At 42.7% G+C, this 22,762-nt stretch overlaps 1 protein-coding gene across 1 annotated transcript in view; it reads left to right on the top strand.

Moving 5' to 3' along the window:
- Positions 1–22,762, top strand: part of tgfbr1b (transforming growth factor, beta receptor 1 b) — a 75,816-nt gene that overhangs the window by 573 nt on the left and 52,481 nt on the right. The gene's annotated exons all lie outside the window — the stretch shown is intronic.

The raw sequence follows: 22,762 nt of genomic DNA, 5'->3' as shown, positions 1-22,762 counted from the left end.
AGCTAGTTAGGGTCAATCAGCTGCAACTCGGTGCTGTGGGTCATCAACACTGGTGATGGCATTCACCGGAGAACCGTTACTCCTGCTCGAGGGTGAGCGGATCGCGTTCCCACCGTGGAAACAACCCTCCCCGGTGGAGAACTGCAGCGGTTGCAGATTTTAATTTGGTTTCTGGTCCGTGCAGGCAGGGTGCGTTTCCTCCCGGGAGCCAAAAGGGTTTCCTCTGCGTGCAAACAGCCGATTCGTGGCTTCGTGTTGTTTGTGTTTGGTATTGATCAGCAGACTCGTGTTTCCTTTGTGTGGCATTCATGTGTGTGTGTGTGTGTGTGTGTGTGTGTGTGTGTGTGTGTGTGTGTGTGTGTGTGTGTGTGTGTGTGTGTGTGTGTGTGTGAGAGAGAGAGAGAGAGAGGGAGAGAGCATCACTGTTAGTGGAGAAGGATGCTTCAACCTGCATCCCATCAGGAAGGATAGCCCCATCCCAATCCTAAAATCCTGCTGCGGATGAGGGCTGGATGTTAAAATAATGAGTGCTGCAGGAGGAGAGAGGGAATTCCGTTTCCTTTGTCCAGCAACAGGATTTTCATGGCAGGAGTCCTCGCGCGCAGCTGAATCATTTACATCTGAAAAGACTCATATTGTAAATCAGATATTTAGTCAGGCTGGAGGAAACGGGAGCAGCGTCGTAGTGGCACCAGCATGACAGCTCAACATGTCACGCCTCTGTTCAACACACACACACACACACACACACACACACACACACACACACACACACACACACACACACACACACACACACACACACACACACACACACACACACACACACACACACACCTTCTATCTCCCTGCAGCCTTTTATAGTTTTATTGGTTTTTCTTGACATTTAGCCGCAGGTGGAAAAGAGATTCCCAATCAGGAGTTCAGAAGACTGCTACTCAGACGGGAACTCTATTAAAAAGCATGTTTTCATTGTTTGGAATAATTCTTACTTTACAAATAATTTGAGCAGTTTTTATGGTTTCACATTTTAAGTTGGGTCTTCTTACAAACCAGTTCATGTTCATGTCACAGCAGTGGAGTAGAGCAGGTCCACACCGAGCTGAACAGGCCAGTTGAAATTAAAATAAACATAACTTGGGCGATAATATGGTTAGACTGTATGCACAAATGGCAGCTATCTGCACCACACACAGATGAAACCAGCTAAGTTCGTGTATGTAGACTAGTGAACTCTTCTGCTCAGGGCTGGATTTAGCCAGCCCTACAAAGGGGTGCAGGTGGAATATGGGGGGGGGGGGGGCTTGTCTTGGAAATAATTTTTCGGGTGTCACATACCCCTAAATCCCTAAATTGCAAAAAAAAAAAAAAAAAAAAAAACTATGCTATCATCATTACAGTTCTTCTATCCATATATCTATCTTTTCCTTTGATCCATTGCTTACACTACCCTCTGCATGTACCCGGGCCGTGGGACCGGCACAAATGGGACTCTGGCTTGTTCCCTATTGGGGCTGCATTAATCTTTTTTCTAATCTTCTATCTGTCTGTCTGTCTTTTAATTTTTTTAATCTTTTTTTATGTCTTTAATCTATTTTATCTATCTTATCTGTCTATCCTTCCATTTTTAATTTTATTTTAAATTTTTTTTTTAGAATTGTTGTTTTTATTTCTTTATGGCTTTTATCAGTCATTACAGCATCACCCATCTGCTTTTCTGTGCTAAAGTCCTAATGAATCCATCCATATCTAGGCCTGATGTTGTGGCCTTCTCGAGCCAGAATGACTACATTTCTTTTTCTCTCATGTATCATTGTATGGCAGAACGGGGTAAGAACACGAGACAAAGTGGAGAAAGAGCTCTTGCACAATGCTGCTGATATTCCAGTCACAAGGGAGGTCACATACATGCGATGGAGCTGAGGAAAGGCTTTCTTATACCCATGTAGATATTTGCAATCAGTGGAGAGGTCTACAAACTCTACACAGTTATCATCATCAGTCTTTTTGAATTCTTTTTCCAACATTAGTTTTGCAACAAGAATCTCATTGGAAAGTTTCTCACTGTCACTTCCTGTCATTTTCTGCAGAGGACTTAACATGTCAGGATCCAGAAAAGAGGGAGACTGAGGTTGAAGGCAGTTAAGGGCTTTCATGAGATCAAGATTGCTTTTGGAGAATCTTGTCTCCATCTCTACAATGACTATGTCCAAAATGTTGAGCAGAGCTCTCTTCAGAGCCTGGCTAGGAGTTGTGGAGTCTTCTACGTGGCCCACAGTGGACATTACAATACTACCTGTTAGCAGTGAGCTTGCTTTTCTTTGTCGTTTAGCAGCTGGTGCAGGTGTGCTGGTTAATGTCTCGATTTCCTCATCTCTCATCTGCTTCAAAGCCTGCAGAGATGCACTGACTACTTCTGAAGCACAGCACAGGTCAACAGAGTGAGACTGCAGCATAGAACTTGCAGACTTCAAGGAACCCAGAACTTTTGAGAGGAATTTTCCTATTTCAAAGAAGTGATGCCTCCTTAACATCACCAACAGTCCTGATGCCTCTGTACAGATATCAACAGCAGCAGCTCTGTCCTCTGTAACCTCTGACAGCATACTCATAACAGCATCCTGATTCTCCACAAGGCACTTGGTCTCATCATGGTGGCTTGTACACCTGATCTCCAACAGTCGTTTCAGGGAGGGAACGTCATAGTTCTGTGAAACATAATGACGGTGGAAAAATGAGTGTAGAGATCCTGAAAGATGAAAAAAGGTTTTTGCACATGGCTCTGCCTGTATTACATGGTCCACTGCCAAGTGCAGCTGGTGGTTGTAGCAGTGGATTAGGGCTGCAACAAACGATTATTTGGATAATCGATTCATCGGATGGGGTCTCGACACGATTAATCGATTAATCGGATTACATGGGGAAATTTTTAAAAACTGCTAGGGAAACGTTATTTCTCTCCTTCCTTCACTTTATTTAACAAAACATTATTAGAAAACAGTTCAATAGCAGAAAAACAACATGCCATCACCTAAATTGTCTTATAAGGTGTATAGACAGAGACCCTAAGCTACATCTATCTGTGACCTAAAATGCTTGGTCCAAGTTAAACAGCTTAAGGGCAATTCTCATCTGTTTTGTTTGATCTCATCTGTTGACATTTATTTTAAATGTAATTAAACATAGGCCGTGAATTAATCAAAATTGATCACTATTTCCAAAAATGACTGAAAAAATACCAAATAAAACAAAAGTAAATGAATGCCATCCTCCTTGCGATGATGCCCTGGGCAACTGCCATAAAGTCACATCAAGAAATGCTGCTGATCATTCCAATGATCCCAAATAGACTCACATTAGGCCACATGAAAGCAACTGAACCCAAAAATAGGGCTGCAACAACAAATCGATAAATTCGATGAAAATCGATTACTAAAAGCGTTGGCAACGAATTGCGTCATCGATTCGTTGTGTCGCACAACTCTTCCAAAAGCGCCCCCCCCCCCCTTACCGCCCGCCGTTGCGCGCAGACCAGAGCAAGTCAGATCAGCGCGAGGGAGAGCCGCAGATCAGCGCGAGGGAGAGCCGCAGATCAGCGTGAGGGAGAGCCGCAGATCAGCGCGAGCGAGAGCCGGCAGACTTGCGCTGCTGCGAACCGGTTCCGCATTGTTGCACAGCGATCCAGGCAGCTGCTTCCAGCGCACGGTCCATTCTCAAAGTGGCGCAACCAAAAAACTATAATTAGCACACGATCGTTCATGTCCGCACATGTTCTCTATTTTCTGTGCCTGAAGCTCGCTGCGGAGCTCATCACCTGTGCTGTGGTGATGTCACCTCACGCAGCATCGAAAACGCGCTCTGCTTTTCGGTCAGGAGATCCCTTTGATCTGCTCAAAAGTAACTGATGAGGTGAAAAGGTAAGAATCCAGGCAACAGATTTTCTGGAGAATTAAGAGGAGATGCAGGAAGATGAGAGACAGACAGGACAGGAAAATAGTTCAATAAAAACAAGAAAACAAAACAAAGTGTTGAAAAGTAAAATGTAGGTAGATTTATCTCCACTACATGTTTTTACCAGTAAAAAACAATAAGTTATACACATGTCATATTTATACATCTGATACAATTCAGATCACCTTCAAAACTCAGTCACACACCCAGGGCCGTTTCAAGACATTTTGGGGGCCAAGGCAAAATGCCCCCCCCCCCCCCCCCCCCAAATAACTGGGCTCCCCAGAAGCCTCTGTGTAATTCATACCCTCTCCAGTAGTGTTAGTTATATGGTGTTTATAAAAGCTCCTCAGACATTACTGACATGTTCTAATATTATCAGATGAAAAACTAAATTATCAGACATGCTGTCTCATCTGCTTCTTTTATAAACTTGCAAAAAGTAACAAAACCATTTGAAAGCCACTATTTGTGGATTCTCTGAAAGTTTCCATGGAGTGTGTGACAACTTATTTTTTCATTGATCCTATCGTCTAATCTCACAGCTGAAACAAGCATCCTTAATAATCTGTGCACAGGAAGCTTATGCTGTAGTAAAACAAAAGGTATAATAATTTATTATTAATAAAACCTTGTTGCAGCACTAAAGCAGAAAAATTAGATTTTGCATTAAATATGCAAAATATTTACATATGAATTGTTTTAGAGCCCTTTTATTGGCAGAATCTGATATTAATTTAGTTCTTACAAAAAATGGGTCCCAACATGGTTTGTGTGGCGTTGCCATAGTGTGACGTCATAGGCACAGATCCCCTGTCCTCTTGTTTGGAAATGGAAATATGGTCACCCTACATTAAACAAACTGTCCACCCGGGCTTTTGCACTGCACAGACGCTTCGCTGCCTACGACTGAACGTCAGTTGAGAGTCAGTCTCATGCAGACTGACCAATGAAGAGAGGGTCTCAAGTTAAGACCCTCTCCTCATTGGTCAGTCCACACGAGGTGGGTCAAAGGTTACTCTGGGCGGGTTACGTGTTGTCAGGCATTCAAGTATTGAGTATATTTACTGCATATTACAGTAAAATATTCTGTATGTGACCACATTATGGTGATCCTTGGGTCGTGATGATGGAGCCCTTGAATATTGTTGCCCAGGGTACAACAAAGTGTTAATCTGGCCCTGGTTCCGCCGTCACATTCCCGCAGAAACTGGTTGATCACACCGGGGCCAGACTACTAGCATGTGGTTTTACAACCACAATGTCCTCAGAAGCAAAAACGCTTTTAAAAGGGAGGGAGGAGTCCTAACTGTTGCTGCAGGCGTGTTGTGTGAGAGTGCAGTTATATACTGGTTAATATATTTTTGGGTTCAGTTGCTTTCATGTGGCCTAATGTGAGTCTATTTGGGATCATTGGAATGATCAGCAGCATTTCTTGATGTGACTTTATGGCAGTTGCCCAGGGCATCATCGCAAGGATGATGGCATTCATTTACTTTTGTTTTATTTGGTATTTTTTCAGTCATTTTTGGAAATAGTGATCAATTTTGATTAATTCACAGCCTATGTTTAATTACATTTAAAATAAATGTCAACAGATGAGATCAAACAAAACAGATGAGAATTGCCCTTAAGCTGTTTAACTTGGACCAAGCATTTTAGGTCACAGATAGATGTAGCTTAGGGTCTCTGTCTATACACCTTTTAAGACAATTTAGGTGATGGCATGTTGTTTTTCTGCTATTGAACTGTTTTCTAATAATGTTGTGTTAAATAAAGTGAAGGAAGGAGAGAAATAACGTTTCCCTAGCAGTTTTTAAAAATTTCCCCATGTAATCCGATTAATCGATTAATCGTGTCGAGACCCCATCCGATTAATCGATTATCCAAATAATCGTTTGTTGCAGCCCTACCCAAAAATATATTAACCAGTATATAACTGCACTCTCACACAACACGCCTGCAGCAACAGTTAGGACTCCTCCCTCCCTTTTAAAAGCGTTTTTGCTTCTGAGGACATTGTGGTTGTAAAACCACATGCTAGTAGTCTGGCCCCGGTGTGATCAACCAGTTTCTGCGGGAATGTGACGGCGGAACCAGGGCCAGATTAACACTTTGTTGTACCCTGGGCAACAATATTCAAGGGCTCCATCATCACGACCCAAGGATCACCATAATGTGTGTCACATACAGAATATTTTACTGTAATATGCAGTAAATATACTCAATACTTGAATGCCTGACAACACGTAACCCGCCCAGAGTAACCTTTGACCCACCTCGTGTGGACTGACCAATGAGGAGAGGGTCTTAACTTGAGGCCCTCTCTTCATTGGTCATTCTGCATGAGACTGACTCTCAACTGACGTTCAGTCGTAGGCAGCGAAGCGTCTCTGTGCAGTGCAAAAGCCCGGGTGGACAGTTTGTTTAATGTAGGGTGACCATATTTCCATTTCCAAACAAGAGGACAGGGATCTGTGCCTATGACGTCACACTATGGCAACGCCACACAAACCATGTTGGGACCCATTTTTTGTAAGAACTAAATTAATATCAGATTCTGCCAATTAAAGGGCTCTAAAACAATTCATATGTAAATATTTTGCATATTTAATGCAAAATCTAATTTTTCTGCTTTAGTGCTGCAACAAGGTTTTATTAATAATAAATTATAATACCTTTTGTTTTACTACAGCATCGGTAAGCTTCCTGTGCACAGATTATTAAGGATGCTTGTTTCAGCTGTGAGATTAGACGATAGGATCAATGATAAAATAAGTTGTCACACACTGGAAACTTTCAGAGAATCCACAAATAGTGGCTTTCAAATGGTTTTGTTACTTTTTGCAAGTTTATAAAAGAAGCAGATGAGACAGCATGTCTGATAATTTAGTTTTTCATCTGATAATATTAGAACATGTCAGTAATGTCTGAGGGGCTTTTATAAACACCATATAACTAACACTACTGGAGAGGGCATGAATTACACAGAGGCTTCTGGGGAGCCCAGTTATTTGGGGGGGTGGGGGGGGGCATTTTGCCTTGGCCCCCAAAATGTCTTGAAACGGCCCTGGGTGTGTGACTGAGTTTTGAAGGTGATCTGAATTGTATCAGATTGTATACATATTACATGTGTATAACTTATTGTTTTTTACGGGTAAAAACGTGTCGTGGAGATAAATCTACCTACATTTTACTTTTCAACACTTTGTTTTGTTTTCTTGTTTTTATTGAACTATTTTCCTGTCCTGTCTGTCTCTCATCTTCCTGCATCTCCTCTTAATTCTCCAGAAAAACTGCTGCCTGGATTCTTACCTTTTCACCTCATCAGTTACTTTTGAGCAGATCAAAGGGATGTCCTGACCATAAAGCGGAGAGCGCGTTTTCGAAGCTGCGAGGTGAAATCACCGCAGCACAGGTGATGAGCTCCGCAGTAGCGCGCTTCAGGCACAAATAAGACAGAAAATAGAGAACATGTGCGGACATGAACGATCGTGTGCTAATTATAGTTTTTTGGTTGCGCCACTTTGAGAATGGACCGTGCGCTGGAAGCAGCTGCCTGGATCGCTGTGCAACAATGCGGAACCGGTTCGCAGCAGCGCAAGTCTGCCGGCTCTCCCTCGCGCTGATCTGCCGCTACCGGCTCTCCCTCACGCTGATCTGCGGCTCTCCCTCGCGCTGATCTGCCGGCTCTCCCTTGCGCTGATCTGCGGCTCTCCCTCGCGCTGATCTGCCGGCTCTCCCTCGCGCTGATCTGACTTGCTCTGGTCTGCGCACAACGGCGGGCGGGAAGGGGGGGGGCGCTTTTGGAAGAGTTGTGCGACACAACGAATCGATGACGCAATTCGTTGCCAACGCTTTTCGTAATCGATTTTCATCGAATTTATCGATTCGTTGTTGCAGCCCTACAGTGGATGTAGGGAATATCCTTCCCTACCTTCTTCTGCAGTAAGGCCTGAACCCCACCCCTGAGCCCACTCATGACAGACGCTCCATCAGAGCACTGACTGATCATTTCAGCTGCACTATAGCCTGAGTCAGAGAGATGCTCAAGGGTTTGGGTGGTAATGAATTCAGCATCTAACTGACTGAGGTCAAGCAGACCGATCAGGTGTTCCTCTGGAATGCCATTGCAGACAAATCTAACCATGGCTGACTGATTCTCCACATCTGTCCCTAGTTCCATCACCTTTAATGCAAAAGAGCTAGAGCATCTTCTCTGTGGTGGACCACACCAGCTACTGCCACAATAAATAATAATAATAATAATAACAATAATAATAATAGTAAATCACACACAAAGTTGTGAACATTTAAATTTCCTTTCTGAACTATTTCTGTTGAGAGTTTTAATGTTTAAAATCTGTTAGATCGTTACCGACAGCAGCTACGTTTAAGTTTCACTTCCTGTTCTGACTGAATGCTGCAGCAGCATAGAGGTGTAGTTCTCAGTCATCCTGGACATGATCATCCTGAGAGTTTTAGCTGAAAACAGCTGCGCGTTTCTGGATGTGTTGGAGACATTTAGCCTCCTGGACGCCTCTCTGGTGAGGTTTTCCAGGCACGTCCAACCGGGAGGAGACCTAAAGGTAGACCCAGAACATGGTGGAGGGACTACGTCTCTCACCTGGCCAGGGAACACCTTGGGATTCCCCCAGAGGAGCTGGCCCAAGTGGCTGGGGAGAGGGAAGTCTGGGTCTCTCACCTTAGGCTACTGCCCTGCGACCCGACTCCGGATAAGTGGATGAAAATGGATGGATGGTTAAAGTTAAGATTATTTCATCTAGTAGGATCTGTGGTTAGCTGGCTCATTTAAAACATGTCATGTCTTGAAAGAATCGGATTCGACAGGAACCGGAATCGAAACGAGGAATTGGAATCAGAATTGTTCAAAACCAACCGATGCCCAGCCCTATTCCTGCTGCTGGATTATTCATACCTGCAAACTTGTTGCATTTTAGACAAAATCGCCGTTTTAACCCAAATGTGGCGTTCACGTGAATCGCGTAGATCCGAAGAGTTTTTTTTTTTTGGGGCGTGGGTGTCTTTTGTTGGGTTTCAGTCACACTTATGGAAATCATTTTGGAGAAAGGAGAGGGGACTCCTCTTGTTCATAAACGATCTTTGTTCTAGTGTGTTAGTCACGTGTCATCATTTGACCAATCACAGTCAGAGACGGCATGCTGCAGACGGTGAGGCAGAGCGGCACTCGCAGTGCGTATGAGTGTTGTCACTATAACTTCTTGCAGCAGTTTTAAGCTTAAAGTAAATCAAATAGAACAAAATCACCACTAAATAACAGTTATCTGTCAAGCACTTCAGCAGATTTACCGTCATAGATTTTTTCCTGAGGCTGGTCGTGTTTTTTTTGTGTTGGAGTTGATGTTGGGAGTAAACATCGCCAGTATTAATACTAACATGAATACTATTTCTGGTAATAAATGGCCACCAGTATGCTACAGCCGTGCTCGTTTAAAACGAATGATTATTACGGCACCTACTCTTTAGGACTTTTACTGTGTTTAGTACACAGGACCTGCACCATGTTGACTGATGGTAAGCCGATTCACCATTCAATTGAGACATCGATGCGACATGAGCCAATTCAATATTGATTTGTAAATGTTGAAAAAGATTATGAGTAAATGCTGAAAAACGGTCACAAAGTGTGGCAGGAACAAAAGCTGCGCTTTAGGGGACAGACCAGTGGAGAAACCATTTTAGGTTTAACTGATCTGCCGCTCCAGCTTCTCGGAGGCAGTCGAGAGATGCCTCTCTCATCTCCTTGTAAAGAACAGACAGCAAGTGGCTCGCTGCTGCTGTCTCAGGGCAGCTCCTCCACTTCGCCTGGCTACCGGTACTTTTAAGGTACCGACCGAATTCCACAGTACCGACCGAGCACCGATTCACTTAATTAGAAACGGTGCCTCATTTCGATACTCGCCCTTCACAACGAGAACTTGCCTAGACAGCTGCGCATGCGCAAGAGCATTAAGTCATCGGTCGCTGCGAGCGAGTTGTAAACAGAGCAGCATGGTAGAAAGAACGAAAGCTAAAGCTTGGGTCCACTTCACTAAATGTGATGGGTAACTGGGTGATGATGAAACCAGCGACAACGATCTACGTGAGACATCCTCATCTTAATCTGCTCCGGTAGGTAAATAACATGTTTAAGATAACGTTAGCTTGATATTTTAGCTTTCGTTCCGCTAATGGTGCGTTCGCTTTCTCCTCGGAACTCCAAAATTCCAACTAGAAGAACATGAACGCGCACTAAAGTTTGGCTTCACTTTACTAAATGTGACGGGTGATTGGGTGAAGATGAAACCAGCGACAATGATTTAAGTGTGAGGCATCATCATTTTAATCTGCTCCAGCAGCTAAATAAACTGTTTAAGATAACTTTGGCTTGATATGTTAGCTTCCATTGCCACCATTGTTATCATCTAATGGTGGGTTCGCTTTCTCCTCAGAAATTCCAACTTCCCAGTAGGAAAAATCAAAGAAAAAGGACGGCAAAAGGAATGAAGATACACAGTAAATTTTGTTCACAGTAAAGATGTTTGCTTCAGTTTAATTATCAGCTTATAAAACTACAAGGACGATGTTAAAATACAAACAGTTGAATGTTATTTATCGTGATATTTATCAAAAATTGTTATATATTGAGAAAAATATATATCTAATTATGAAAGAGAATTAAAATATTAAACACTCAAAAGTATCGAACATTGGTACCGTTAAGTACCGGTATCGATTCGTAGGTACCGGGAATTAGTACCGGATCGATTCAAATGTCAAAGGTACCCATCCCTACAGCTGATACTGTTGTCTTCCTGGTAGCCGGTGGAGCTCTCTGAGGAAGACCACAGAAACACTGCAGCGTTTGAGTTGATGCTGCTTCACTTGTGAGTCGCTCAACCACATTTTTCTGGCTAAAAGCACCTAAAAGCCTCCATTAACTTTAAGGTTTACTCGGGTAGTTTGTAGCTACCCCGATTGGCTCCATGTAGCTTTGAGCTAGCTCGTAGCTACATTGGTTCAGAGTCTATGGGTGTCAGTGTAGGCCTGCAGCTATTGAATATTTTAGCATTCGAATAGTCTATCGAGACCCTGGTTTTGTTATTTTCCTCCACAACACCTACATCACCACATTGTACACCAGTGAAATGTGTTCAGACTGTGGTGCACACATTTAATGAAGCTTCGAATCAGTAAAAACATGAATCGAGGAATTGAATCGAACCATTTGATTCGTTTAAGTCTTAGTCATTGGCAGCCCCACTTCATTTACCATTTTTGGAGTGTCTGGGTGTGACGAGATGTGTGACATGGCCAAGACAATCGGAACCACCCGTTTGGCTTCTAGAGCCCCACAGAAGGCTATGTGTCGGGTTTGTCCATCTTTTAAACCAGCCAACAGTCAAGGATGGATTAATAAAACTTGCCTGCAACTCCAGACTCTTTATGAACCTACGGCATTGCTTTGCTGCAAAGCTGAGGCAGCACCAGGGAGCCTTTGGTCATTTATGGCGGTAGTGTTTGTAGTTTCACAAAGATCACGATTTTGGTATAAAGTGGGTGTGGGGGTGGTGTCTGCACTTTCACAAACATTCCTTGAGCTTGGATGCAAATGAATTTTTATGCTGATTGAAGCAAAGTTCCTTAAGTTTCATGAGCCGCTCGAAAAGGTGTCTCCTTCACGGTCCATGAGAACTGTCTGGTCATCCAAGCGTCAGATCTACATCCAGGATCTCTGCATCACTCCAATTTACCTTCTCAGCTGATTCTGTTTATAAAAGCAGGATTGACTGACCGTGTTTACTTTCATTTTTCATGTTTAGCCTGTAGATTTCATGCAAAACAGTGTTGGGTATGTGTTTATTCTTACATGAACAAGACAGTGGGGTTAAAAGGTATTTGGTAACTTGAATTAATTTGTCGTAAAATAATAAGAAAATATGAAAAGGCTATGATGTGAGAATAAAACCTAAAAAGTAAAAAAAAAAAAACAAGCATAAAAAAATGTTGGTCTTGTAATAATCGACTCATGAGGTACCTCAGATGGCACACCTCTAATCAAAACAATGTCCACTTTAAAGGTGTGGAACACTGAAAAACCATTTCAATGATTATTTCTCATTCTAATGGGTCACTCTGGGTTTCTTATGTAGGCTGAGCATGAAAATAGTCTCCTACACCTATCTCCTGCATTAGCTTCTGATAGAAAGTAGATGGTGAAACTGTAGGATTAGAAACTCCTGACAGATCTACGTCACACTTAGCATTCATGGACTCACCCATCTTGACTCACGACAGGGAAGGATGTTGGTCGTTTAGCGTCCAGGAAACGGCAGAGAGCATCTCGGTTAGTAGAAGCTAACTTTTAGTATTAGCAACTCCACCACACAGCAGAACTCCTCCAGGCTTGTGTTATTTGTGGACATAAAACATCGATGTTGCAGATAAAACAGCCAGTGTTAGAGTTGTGTTGCTGGCAGCCAATCAGAAGCCAGATGCCCAAATATCAACAAATAAGACCCCAAATCTTGTTGTCTGAAGCTCTCCTCTGATGTGGCATTCTGCTAGTTCCTGAAACAATAACATCTGCACCCCCCCCCCCATGTTTTCATATCCTCTACATTAGCAAGTGCTCTGATCTGAGTAGCTGTCATGAGAACTCCTCTGATTCTCCAAACTGCATCAGTCTGACTTCTCTCTCCTGCAGTAAACCAACTCTTAAATATGCTGTTCTGTCTGAAAGCTATTTCCTGGAATTGATTCTTCCCACAGCATTGCTCCACTGCTGTAACTCTGCTGACTCAGTGCAGTCAGATCTATGAAATCAGGTCCAAACCAAACAACAACGCTTAAAGTAAGCTCTGGGTTGTTTATAACCAACACCTGGCAACTCTGGAGCTGAGGGCGTGCTTTGTAAATCACTAATGTGTGTTTACAGGTGCTGTGAGAATGCTTGAATGAAAAAGTACAGAGTAGATGTGCACCTTAAAGGGACTCTAAGGAAGTTTGACAGTCAAAATGCATAGAAATAATAAATGTCTTCTTCATACATTCTCCTGCAATGCCCTGGTCCTGTAGAATGAGCCCTGGCATTTTTACTGTGATTGCCTGTTTTTCTGTAAAATCACAGAAAAAGAGAGATGTTGTGGTCAAGCAGGCTGCTTCATGCGTGTTCACACTCAGGCATAGCCCGTAGCATTTGCTATCCATAGATTTAGCAGCAGAGAGAGAGGTAGTGCCAACTCAGCGACTTTGTTGCTGTTCCTAACGCCTAGAAATGAACCTAGCTACATTTCTGAGGACCCTTAGCTACTTTCTTCTAGATATTTCCTGCAAATTAGCAACCAAATAGCCATTTTCGCTCCGAACCGTTCTTTGGATTGACGTTGTTTCAGCTGTCATCAAGGATATAAAAGTTACAGATAGAATCAATGTCACTGGTGCTTTAGCTCACCTAGTAAGGTCTGACTTTTATGTAGAAGACCAGGGTTCAATTCCAGGTTTGAACATAATTTGTTATTTGGAGTTTCTTTTATACATTAATGATATATATTTTTTACAGTAATAAGACGCCCAAATTTTTATTTGAGACTCGCAGAATGGCATTGAATTCACAGATAAAAAAGATCAAGATTAAAGATTAAAGTCCCATTTAGTCGTCACACACACACACAGGTGTGTGGTGAAATGTATTCTACGCATTTGACCCATCCCCTGGGGGAGCGGTGAGCTGCAGACAAGCCGCGCTCGGGAACTATTTGGTGGTTTAACCCCCCAATCCAACCCCTTAATGCTGTGTCAAGCAGGGAGGCATTGGGTCCCATTTTTTCAAAATCTTTGGTATGACCCGACCAGGAGTCGAACGCCTGATCTCCCGATCTCAGGGCGGACACTCTACCACTAGGCCACTGAATCGGTGTGTACTTGTCCTCAGGCTCCAGCCTTGTTTTATATTGATTGATTGAATTAAAACAAAGAAAATAATCTGAGGTTTTTTTATTTATTTACCAGTCCGGTCCACCTGGGATGTGGGTTCAACTTTCATTTTGGAACAAATTTTCAAGCAAGGGAAGGGAATGATCTGAGCATGCAGGGGGGAGGACTGGCCCATCTTAAACCTTTGGCGGCTGTGCTGAAGTGAAAGGTACAGAACCAAATTATTTGATTAATTAGCTGTGCGTTCTCCTGTCCTCCGTCCTCCGACACACACACACACACACACACACACACACACACACACACACACACACACACACACACACACACACACACACACACACACACACACACACACACACACACACACACACACACACACACACACACACACACACACACACACACACACACACACACACACACACACACACACACACACACACACACACACTGCACGTCCGGCCGGCCGGCCGACGAGAAAGTGCAGCTGCAGAGACAGAGGCACATTATTTTTAATTTGCTGTGTTCTTTCCTCCGGGCTACACACGGGACTGTCTCAGCTGTTATTTTCGTTAAGGAGCATGCACGTACAGCATGCGCGAGCTTACTTTTGAAGCTGCAGTTACGCGTTAGGCCTGAGTGACGATCGCGAGCATAAAAACTTCAAACTTCCTTAGAGTCCCTTTAAGGAGAATGCCCAGCACCAATCAGATTTTGCATGTAGGTGTATTTAGTGTTTAAACTGTCTCCGCATGCAGTTGGACAGCTCTAGGACCAATCAGAGCAAAGAACAATGTGACGTATTCATCGCTACAGTGATCAGCCAACAGGGCAGTCCACCATACATAAGAAAAAAGGAACGTCATACATCCTTTTCCTAAATAAGTGACTTGAGGACCTCTGTCTGCTCATGTCAAAGGAAAGCCGAAGTCTACATCGTCCAAGGTTTATGCCAAAGTTGACACCATCTTTGTAGTTTTTCTTTGTTGCAACTGTGGTGCTAAGCCTGCTCTAGCCTGGCCTGCCAGACTCCTCCTCTGTTTAATTCTGCACAGAGAAAGGGTCTGGGAACTCTCCCCATTTTCAAATAACCCCACCCCATGAGATTCTAACTGAGCCAATCAGCGCTGAGTAGCGTACGTCACACACCATCGTGCCGAGTTTGTCATAAACTTGGCGTCTGAAGCGGAGTTCGCTGCTGCTCTTTCCTCTGTTCTAAATGACTTGGACACGTCTTTAAAACAAGTAGAAGCGCTAAAAGTCTTTCATCTAAAGCAGGGGTGTCAAAGATGCGGCCCGCGGACCGGATCCGGCCCACAAGCGGGTTAAATCCGGCCCGCGAGATGGTTGTATGAACTTTATTTTCATACTTTACAATGTAGAGTGAAAATAAAGTTATCTTTGTGAGCAAGGTTTCTCTGTTATGAGTATAAATAAAACAAAGCTGCGCTCAAGGCTCACACAAGAACTTGAATCACATCCTGAAGTTGGCCGCCACTCAGGATGTGACTTCTGATATTAATGTGCTGGTGAAAGCTAAAAGATGTTAAGTAAAATGAGTCAAATATACTTTAAGTGCTGCATGAAACTGATCTTGCCATGTGATCTGTAAGCTCTTTGAATCACTAAGGAATGTTTATTTATTTGTTTATTTTTTATTTTGTTCAAAATTTCAAGTACACACACTGTCCTCAGGCTCCAGCCTTGTTTTATATTGATTGAATTAAAACAAAGAAAATAATCTGAAGTTTTTTTTTTTATTTACCGGTCCGGTCCACCTGGGACTAGATTTCCCTCAATGTGGCTCCTGAGCTAAAATGAGTTTGACACCCCTGATCTAAAGAAAGATGTTTGCGCTGTCGCTAGACACCATTTTTGACTACAGCTAAAAAACTACAGCGTTGCAGACGTCACACACCGACGCTCAGTTTCTCATAAACAACGAAGACAGCGGCGGAGTTTGCTGCGGCTCTTTCCTCTGGTCTAAATGACTAGAATGTCTTTAAAACCACAAGTGGAAGCGCTAAAAGCCTTTCATCTAAAAAATAAAAGATGTTTGCGCCGTTGCCAGACGCCTTTTTTTAACTAAAGCTAATAAACTACAGCGTCGCCCGGTACTGTCGGCATTTCCGTCTTTTTTCTGATTGGTTATTTTTGAGCTGGCTAGTCCCGCCCCTCAAGTGCTTCTCTGCCTGTGAGTAACCAGACTCTTTGTCTGTGCAGAATTAACCAGAGACGAGTGTGGCAGGCCAGGCTAAGCCTGGTCAACATCTCTACAAACATGGAGCAGTGTGATTGGTCCAATCTAAAACTGTACTCACCAATGGCAGACCTGCTGAGCGTGGCTAGACCGACCTGCAGAGCAGAAGCTCTTGGTGCTGCTATGGTTTGTCTAGATTTCCAGGTTGTGAATCGTCTACATTTAACTGAAAATCCAACCACCTCCTCTTTCCACACAGGTCAGACTACTTTTATTCCTTCAGTAGTTATTAGTTCGGCCGATAATGTGGACATCAGCCCAAGGTGTCTGTGTTTTAGGAGCTCTGTCAGTAGTCTGAAGAAACAAGCCTTAGTGAGGCAATAGTCATGGGATTTTTAATCAAGGCCACAGTAAAATCCACACGTGGTGCCATGGGTTGAGATTTCTCTTTCTTTATCTGGATGTTTTTGTTTGGGGCCGCTGTAGCATGTTGTGTGTCTGAACGTTTGTGTTGGGTTGTTTTTCTGTCAGTGTGGAGGAATGCCAGACATGCGGTTGACCCCGGACTCCTGTTGTCCAGGAGCAAGGAACCACAGCTAACTGGTCTCAAAGGCACAAATACACCCCCCCCCTCCCACCCCCCCCTCTCACACACACACACACACACACACACACACACCAACCCCCATTCCAAGTTTATTCACAGTTCTATCTGAACTCAACATTGGCATCAGAAACATATCTTGTGCTGTTAGTCCTGATTTTCCTTCAGGGTTTTCTACACATTGATGGAGTCAAGTCATTATTACTAGAGCTGAACGATTTAGGAGAATAATCCAATTGCAATTTTTTTTCTTCAATTTTCCAATTGCGATTTAATTCATGATTATTTTCTCAAGAGCTGTTCTCATAGTTTTCAACTAACGGAAGCAAAAAAAAAAAAATCTATGTAATTTGTACTGAATATACCGTAAGCAAGTTTTCATATATCAACAAGTTTATTTGTCCACACATACATAAACACTCACAAGTAAAGGCAAATTTTTGTATTTGAAGGTGCAATGCTTTGAAACCAATCAAACCCCCAGAAATCAGAGGAACTGTCACTTCTGTGGCTTTCTGGGTGAAGTTTGTAATTCCCTGGAATCATCTTGGAACTGGTCATCATGCTAAACTTTAGCAGCGAGAAAGCTTTCTACAATCCAAAGCAGTGCTGCTAGATTAATCGTTCTCATCTCAGTTGCGATCTGGGATTTGAACGACTTTAAAAACAAAGTGATTATTTGCTCCTTTGCATGTTACTGTCTTGCTGCTCTGAGTCTAAAATCAAGCGCACCTCCCACACAGTGTTGCCACGTAGCAACTCCGTCACTATTTCTATTAACGTCAGACGTTCTCCTTGACTTTTTTCCAAAAGCACCTAGAAAACAACCTAGAAACATTTGTGAAGACCTGCTCAGAAAAACCAGCCGTCTTAAAAGCAAATAAAGTCACGTTACGGCGAGCCATATCTGAAGTGGATTTATATTTGATCAGGGCTCTGACTGTCTTCATGCGCTCTCACGCCACACCTCTAGTTTCTCAGGCTGATAAATAAAAATGGTTCTTCTATCACGCTGCTGTACACACTCTTCTACAGCGCCGCTGGACAGGGCTGAATATTTATTATGCAGCAGCTTGTGGAAGATACAACATACACATTTATGTGTATCATTTATTACAAGTGTACTGTATATCTCTCTTTTGTTGTATTTGTAGTGTTAGTTTTATCACACCGGGCATGTCTTGGGTAGGCTTAAGCTAGACTCCAGCCTACACCCATTTGGTCATAAACACGAGCAAGTGTATCGGCTCTTTAGACGAGGGGTCAGGGTTTGTTTTTGTGATTATCTTGTTTCTTTCTTTTCATTTCCTCTGGTTGTGCCCTGTGCAATGCTAGGACCAAATAAATAAATAATAAATCAACATTAATAAAGATCATCTTGAATCATGGTGATCAGGGTTTTTCCTGGCTCAAATTGAGGCAGAGGCAGTACCATCCTGACCATGCGCCAGCACTTGCATACTCTGTGCATTCAACTGCCTCGCTTTTTTAAAGGCCAAATATTTTTTTGTTAAGTGTTCTAATCTAAGCTTCTGTTGATGAATAGAGTATTCCATTTGACAACGTTTCACGTGAAACAAAACTGGTTTGCTGCTAAAAATTATGAAATAAAACAACAAAATGATCAGGCTGAAATAACAGACTTATTATAAAAGGCTCAATAATATGCATCAGATTGGTGTTTGGTTCCCTTTCCCATCTGATATTTATAGTTGAAAATATTTTTAAATATTTGACCTAAATTTCAGTAACATTTTAGGTTTGTATTAATAACACTCATCTTAGTCAAAATAACACATAAATATATCCATTAAAGTATAATGCATTTCATTAACATACATTTGTGTTGGAAATGGTAATAACATTTCATTTCTGCTGCTAACAATGTAATGGTGGCATGTCTATTATGTACGGGTTGGCAATAATCCAGTTTAAATTATGTTCAAAGATAGAAGCGTTTGTGAATTATATACTATAACGGCTTGCTGTAGCATTGTAGCAGTAGTGTCACTCGTATCTGCAGCGGTTCTGATCCGTAGCGCTGCAGGATGCAGAATAAACAGAATGGTGGGGACTTTTCATCCGCTTGTAGAGTTTAGTCTTTCTTAGTTTTACCATCATCATATATTTTTCTGTGTGCCACTTGATTGTGAGACTGCTACCCATTAGCTTTAGCATTAGCCAATCTGCATGCAGCTGCACTTTTGATCCCAAACTTTGGACCAGTTCTGCCTTTGCTGGTTCCTTTATTTTCCTCCACTGAATCCAGATTTCCACACTGTGTGCCAGTAAAAAGCATTTTTCTTGCACGTAACTTACTTTTAAACATCTCTGGTGTGTTCTTACTGTGTTTAGTTTCTAATTCCATTTTTGGTTCTTTTTAAAACACAGGAAAGGTTTTTCGTTACCTTGCTGATGTACGTGTCGTTTGCTTACTGCAAAACATCCTCGTTTTGCAGTCAGCAAACGAAACGTGAGTCTGGTTAATCCCTGCAACCGTAGTTTCAACAGACACAAGGCTCTGGTATGCCAATGGCAACTTGGTGCTCATGTTTCTGCGTGATGGAGGACGTTTATCATTGGTCCCTTTTATTTTAAAATTTTTAGTAGAGCGGTGAAGGGACCTCTAAATCACAAATTACTGTAGAAAGGTCTCAGGGCCTGAAATTCACTGCGGGATTGCGGGTATTGCGCGTTATATAGTCTCTTCTCGCAAATCAAGTTTTATAATGCGGGGAAGTCCCGCACAGCCTGCAGCGAATGTGGACGTTTGTATCGGAGCCATTAAAATCCCACAACATCGAACCCGTTCTTCATCTTGGTGATTGGCGGCGCGCTGGATTATTTATTTTTCTCCACTTATCGAAATACGAGCTCAGTCCCTTGCTAGCAGCAAAGCAGTGCTTCGGTTGTTGGATTTAACGGCTGCACACAGACATGGACCGCTGGTTAAATCGGAAATCTAACAACGAAGGGGAACCTGCTCCCAAAAAAAACTTTACAAGGAATCCCCAGCGCGGAAGGCAGCGAGGGAGGAGGCGCTGGAGGCAGGGCGGGAGGCAGCACTGATTCCAGCGATGCTGTGAATGAGACGGATCCTCCGGACTTTCAAAAAGGTAGCGTCACTGAAAGTAACATTAGCGAGCAGCCTAAGATAAGTTTCAGGCTAACTGGCTCAGACTGTATCCCTGGCTTGAAAATAATAATGGTGAAATGAACTGCTCCATTTGTAAAATGGCCCTCCGCAAGAGCAGTTTGATTTCAACCGAGCTTTTATCAAATGGAAAGAGATGAAGCAGGAGACAGAAGACAGAGAGGACAGAGGACCAAGCTGAGCGTGGGGGAACCCCGCTCCAAAACTAATTAGTACTGTGAGCTAACAGATAATGTACATCGTTGCAATCGTGTTTGATGCCACATCAACGAAACTGTTTGTGTTAAAAGTTGGGTTCATGAAAATTTATCAGTTTGAGATCGAATAATTCAGAGACAGAAATCAGAGTAAGAAGCGAAGATGGAGACAGCATAAAGAAGCACAAACAAGAGCAAAGACGCAGCCCAGAGAGTTGGACAACAAACATCAGCAATGAAAACTGTTCAGATAATTTCTAATACCAGTGCAGTAGAGCTGTGGCGACGCATCGATGACGTCGACGGCTCGATTCTAAAAATTTGTCGACGTCAGATCCGGTAGTCCACACACCACGCCCACTTGTTGCATCCCCAGGAGTTTGTAAATGGAGGAGGAATCTGCCTGTTTTTCCTCGAGTTCGCCCTCTTCTCCGCCTTCACTAACATCTCCGCCAAATACCGAAGACCCGGAACAATGTCTGTCCGCTACTAGATTCCTTTCCTGCTTTGCCCGCCTTCGTCTCCCGGCAACAGACAACAACTTCCGGGGTCAGATGCGCTGCTTCGTCTCTATAGCAGATGCAGAAAATCATCGGGAGCGCTTCTCCCTTCATAAAGGAGCTTCTTTCAGACATTAGGAGAGCTGTTTTGGTGGTAGCAGTCTCTCCTCCATGCTGGTCTGTTTGCTGCTGGGTGTTTTTGGTTTATTTAAACTTGGTAACTTGAACTTAACGTTGGTAAAGCTACTGTTAGCATTTTCGCTAACAGCTTCTTGCATTTGGATAAGCTGTTACGTTTTGGTTTAGAGTTCATCGTTTTTGTGGTGCAGATCTCCCTTTTATTACATTTAGAGTGTTGTGGGTTGTCGGTTTAGTTTAAAATATCACCTTGAGTTTGGTTTAACCACCCAGTTTAGAGTTTGGACCTTTGGAGATCCTTATTTTGGTCCAGAACCCTGTGATCTTTGCCCAGTGGGACGTCCCTAGTTATTTGTACTTTTGTTTTAATTTCCCACAGGCAGAATTAGTTTTATTATTCCCAACCTGTGGATGGAAAGATTTAGGTTTTTTTTTTTTTTTTTGTAAATAAACCTGATCATCATTTTCACTTTTAAATCCCACGTTATTGGCCCTTCCTTTTTGCACAAGAGCCAAACTCCCCAGGAAGGGTCGTAACACCACTCGCCTCACGCACATAAGTGACCAAAACAAAGCAGCATGGAGACACTCCATCTTCAACCACCTCTCAGGCAGCAGCCTGCTCTCCCAAGTTCTACATGTCACCAGAACATAACCAACCACAACACAATAAAAGCAGTGTTATACAAAATGGAAGGCCTGTAGTGTTTATTCTCTTACAGTAACAACTTATCAATTTTTTGGAGGAATTTATTTGAGATTTTTTGGTTTTTATTAATTGTGCAATAGAAAAATAATCGCTAGATTAATCATCTAAATAGTCATTAGAATAGTTGACTATTCGATAAAATAATCGTCAGAATAATCGTTTTAAAAATAATCGTTTACCCCCAGCCCTACAGTGCAGCAAAAAGGAGCATTTTTATTTGATTTTTATACTTCAAAGTTATTACAATGGAGAAAGATGCAGCGTTAGAGGCCAAGAAAAAGACAACATTCAGACAAAAGAAAAGATGGCCACAGATGCAGCTATGAGGACCACTAAGGAAGATTAAAAACAGTTAATAAATGCATCAATCTGAGGTAAGAATACAACAATGTTGAGGCCTATTGTTAATCCCACAAGTGGTTCCTGGAAAGTTTATATTTCTTTTTTTAACTTCTGTGAGAGGAAAGAAATCAGGCAGAGGAGATGAAACAAAGAAAGGAACAAGAGCAACGAAGATGAGAATGCTGCCGGAGTCCAATGAAAGCTGCTTATAAACGTGATGTAAGGTATGATTAGAACAACATAAGACTGCACATTCGGTAATCCCCCCCATTATATATAAATTCCCCCTGTACAGACATATGTGAGGGGGGAATTCCTCCCTGTTGTTAGAAGTGAATTTCAGGCCCTGGGTCTGGTCTTAACAGAAACCTCAACGAAGAACCAGGCAGCTTTAATGGTTACCATGGGTTAGGCTAATTACAGTTTTACCACTATAATTAACAACTCACCAAATGGCATTACTACACCATTAGAAGTTGACAAAATAAAGTACTGAGTAAGGTACTCTGGTGGTAACACAAGGTAAATGGCCCGTATGTGAAATAGTCCCAAGGTGCAAGTCATTCACCCATTCACACATTTAGAGTTGTTCCTACTGGGAATGCAGAAGTTGTAGCTAGTGTCCACTGGCAGATCTGAAGTGTGTGTGGAAGGAAGGTAGCTAACATTGTCTACATGGGTAGATGATGGGATGGAGAACTGTTCCTGAGTGACGGGAGCAGCTGCAGGATGCTGATTGTCTGATTTAGACTTCTACATATTTATAAGAGCAGACAGATGTACTCCCATCCCCTCTCCTCTCAGGCTCAATCTGTTGGACCATTCATACCTTCTCCTTGTTGCCCCCTCAGCTGCATGATGATTGCTGTTTCACAACCATTACTTTTATTAAGGTTAGCTGTTGGCTAATATAAACAACAAAGGACTTTCTAACACATCTGTCCTGGTTTTGGAGAGTCCAAAGTCCTTTTAGTCTCTGCTGGAGGTGCTTGCTCGTCAATCTTGGA

Source organism: Nothobranchius furzeri, chromosome 7 (assembly GCF_043380555.1).
Source record: "Nothobranchius furzeri strain GRZ-AD chromosome 7, NfurGRZ-RIMD1, whole genome shotgun sequence".
NCBI classification, from domain to species: Eukaryota; Metazoa; Chordata; class Actinopteri; order Cyprinodontiformes; family Nothobranchiidae; genus Nothobranchius; species Nothobranchius furzeri.
This window is presented reverse-complemented; position numbering and strand designations above follow the sequence as displayed.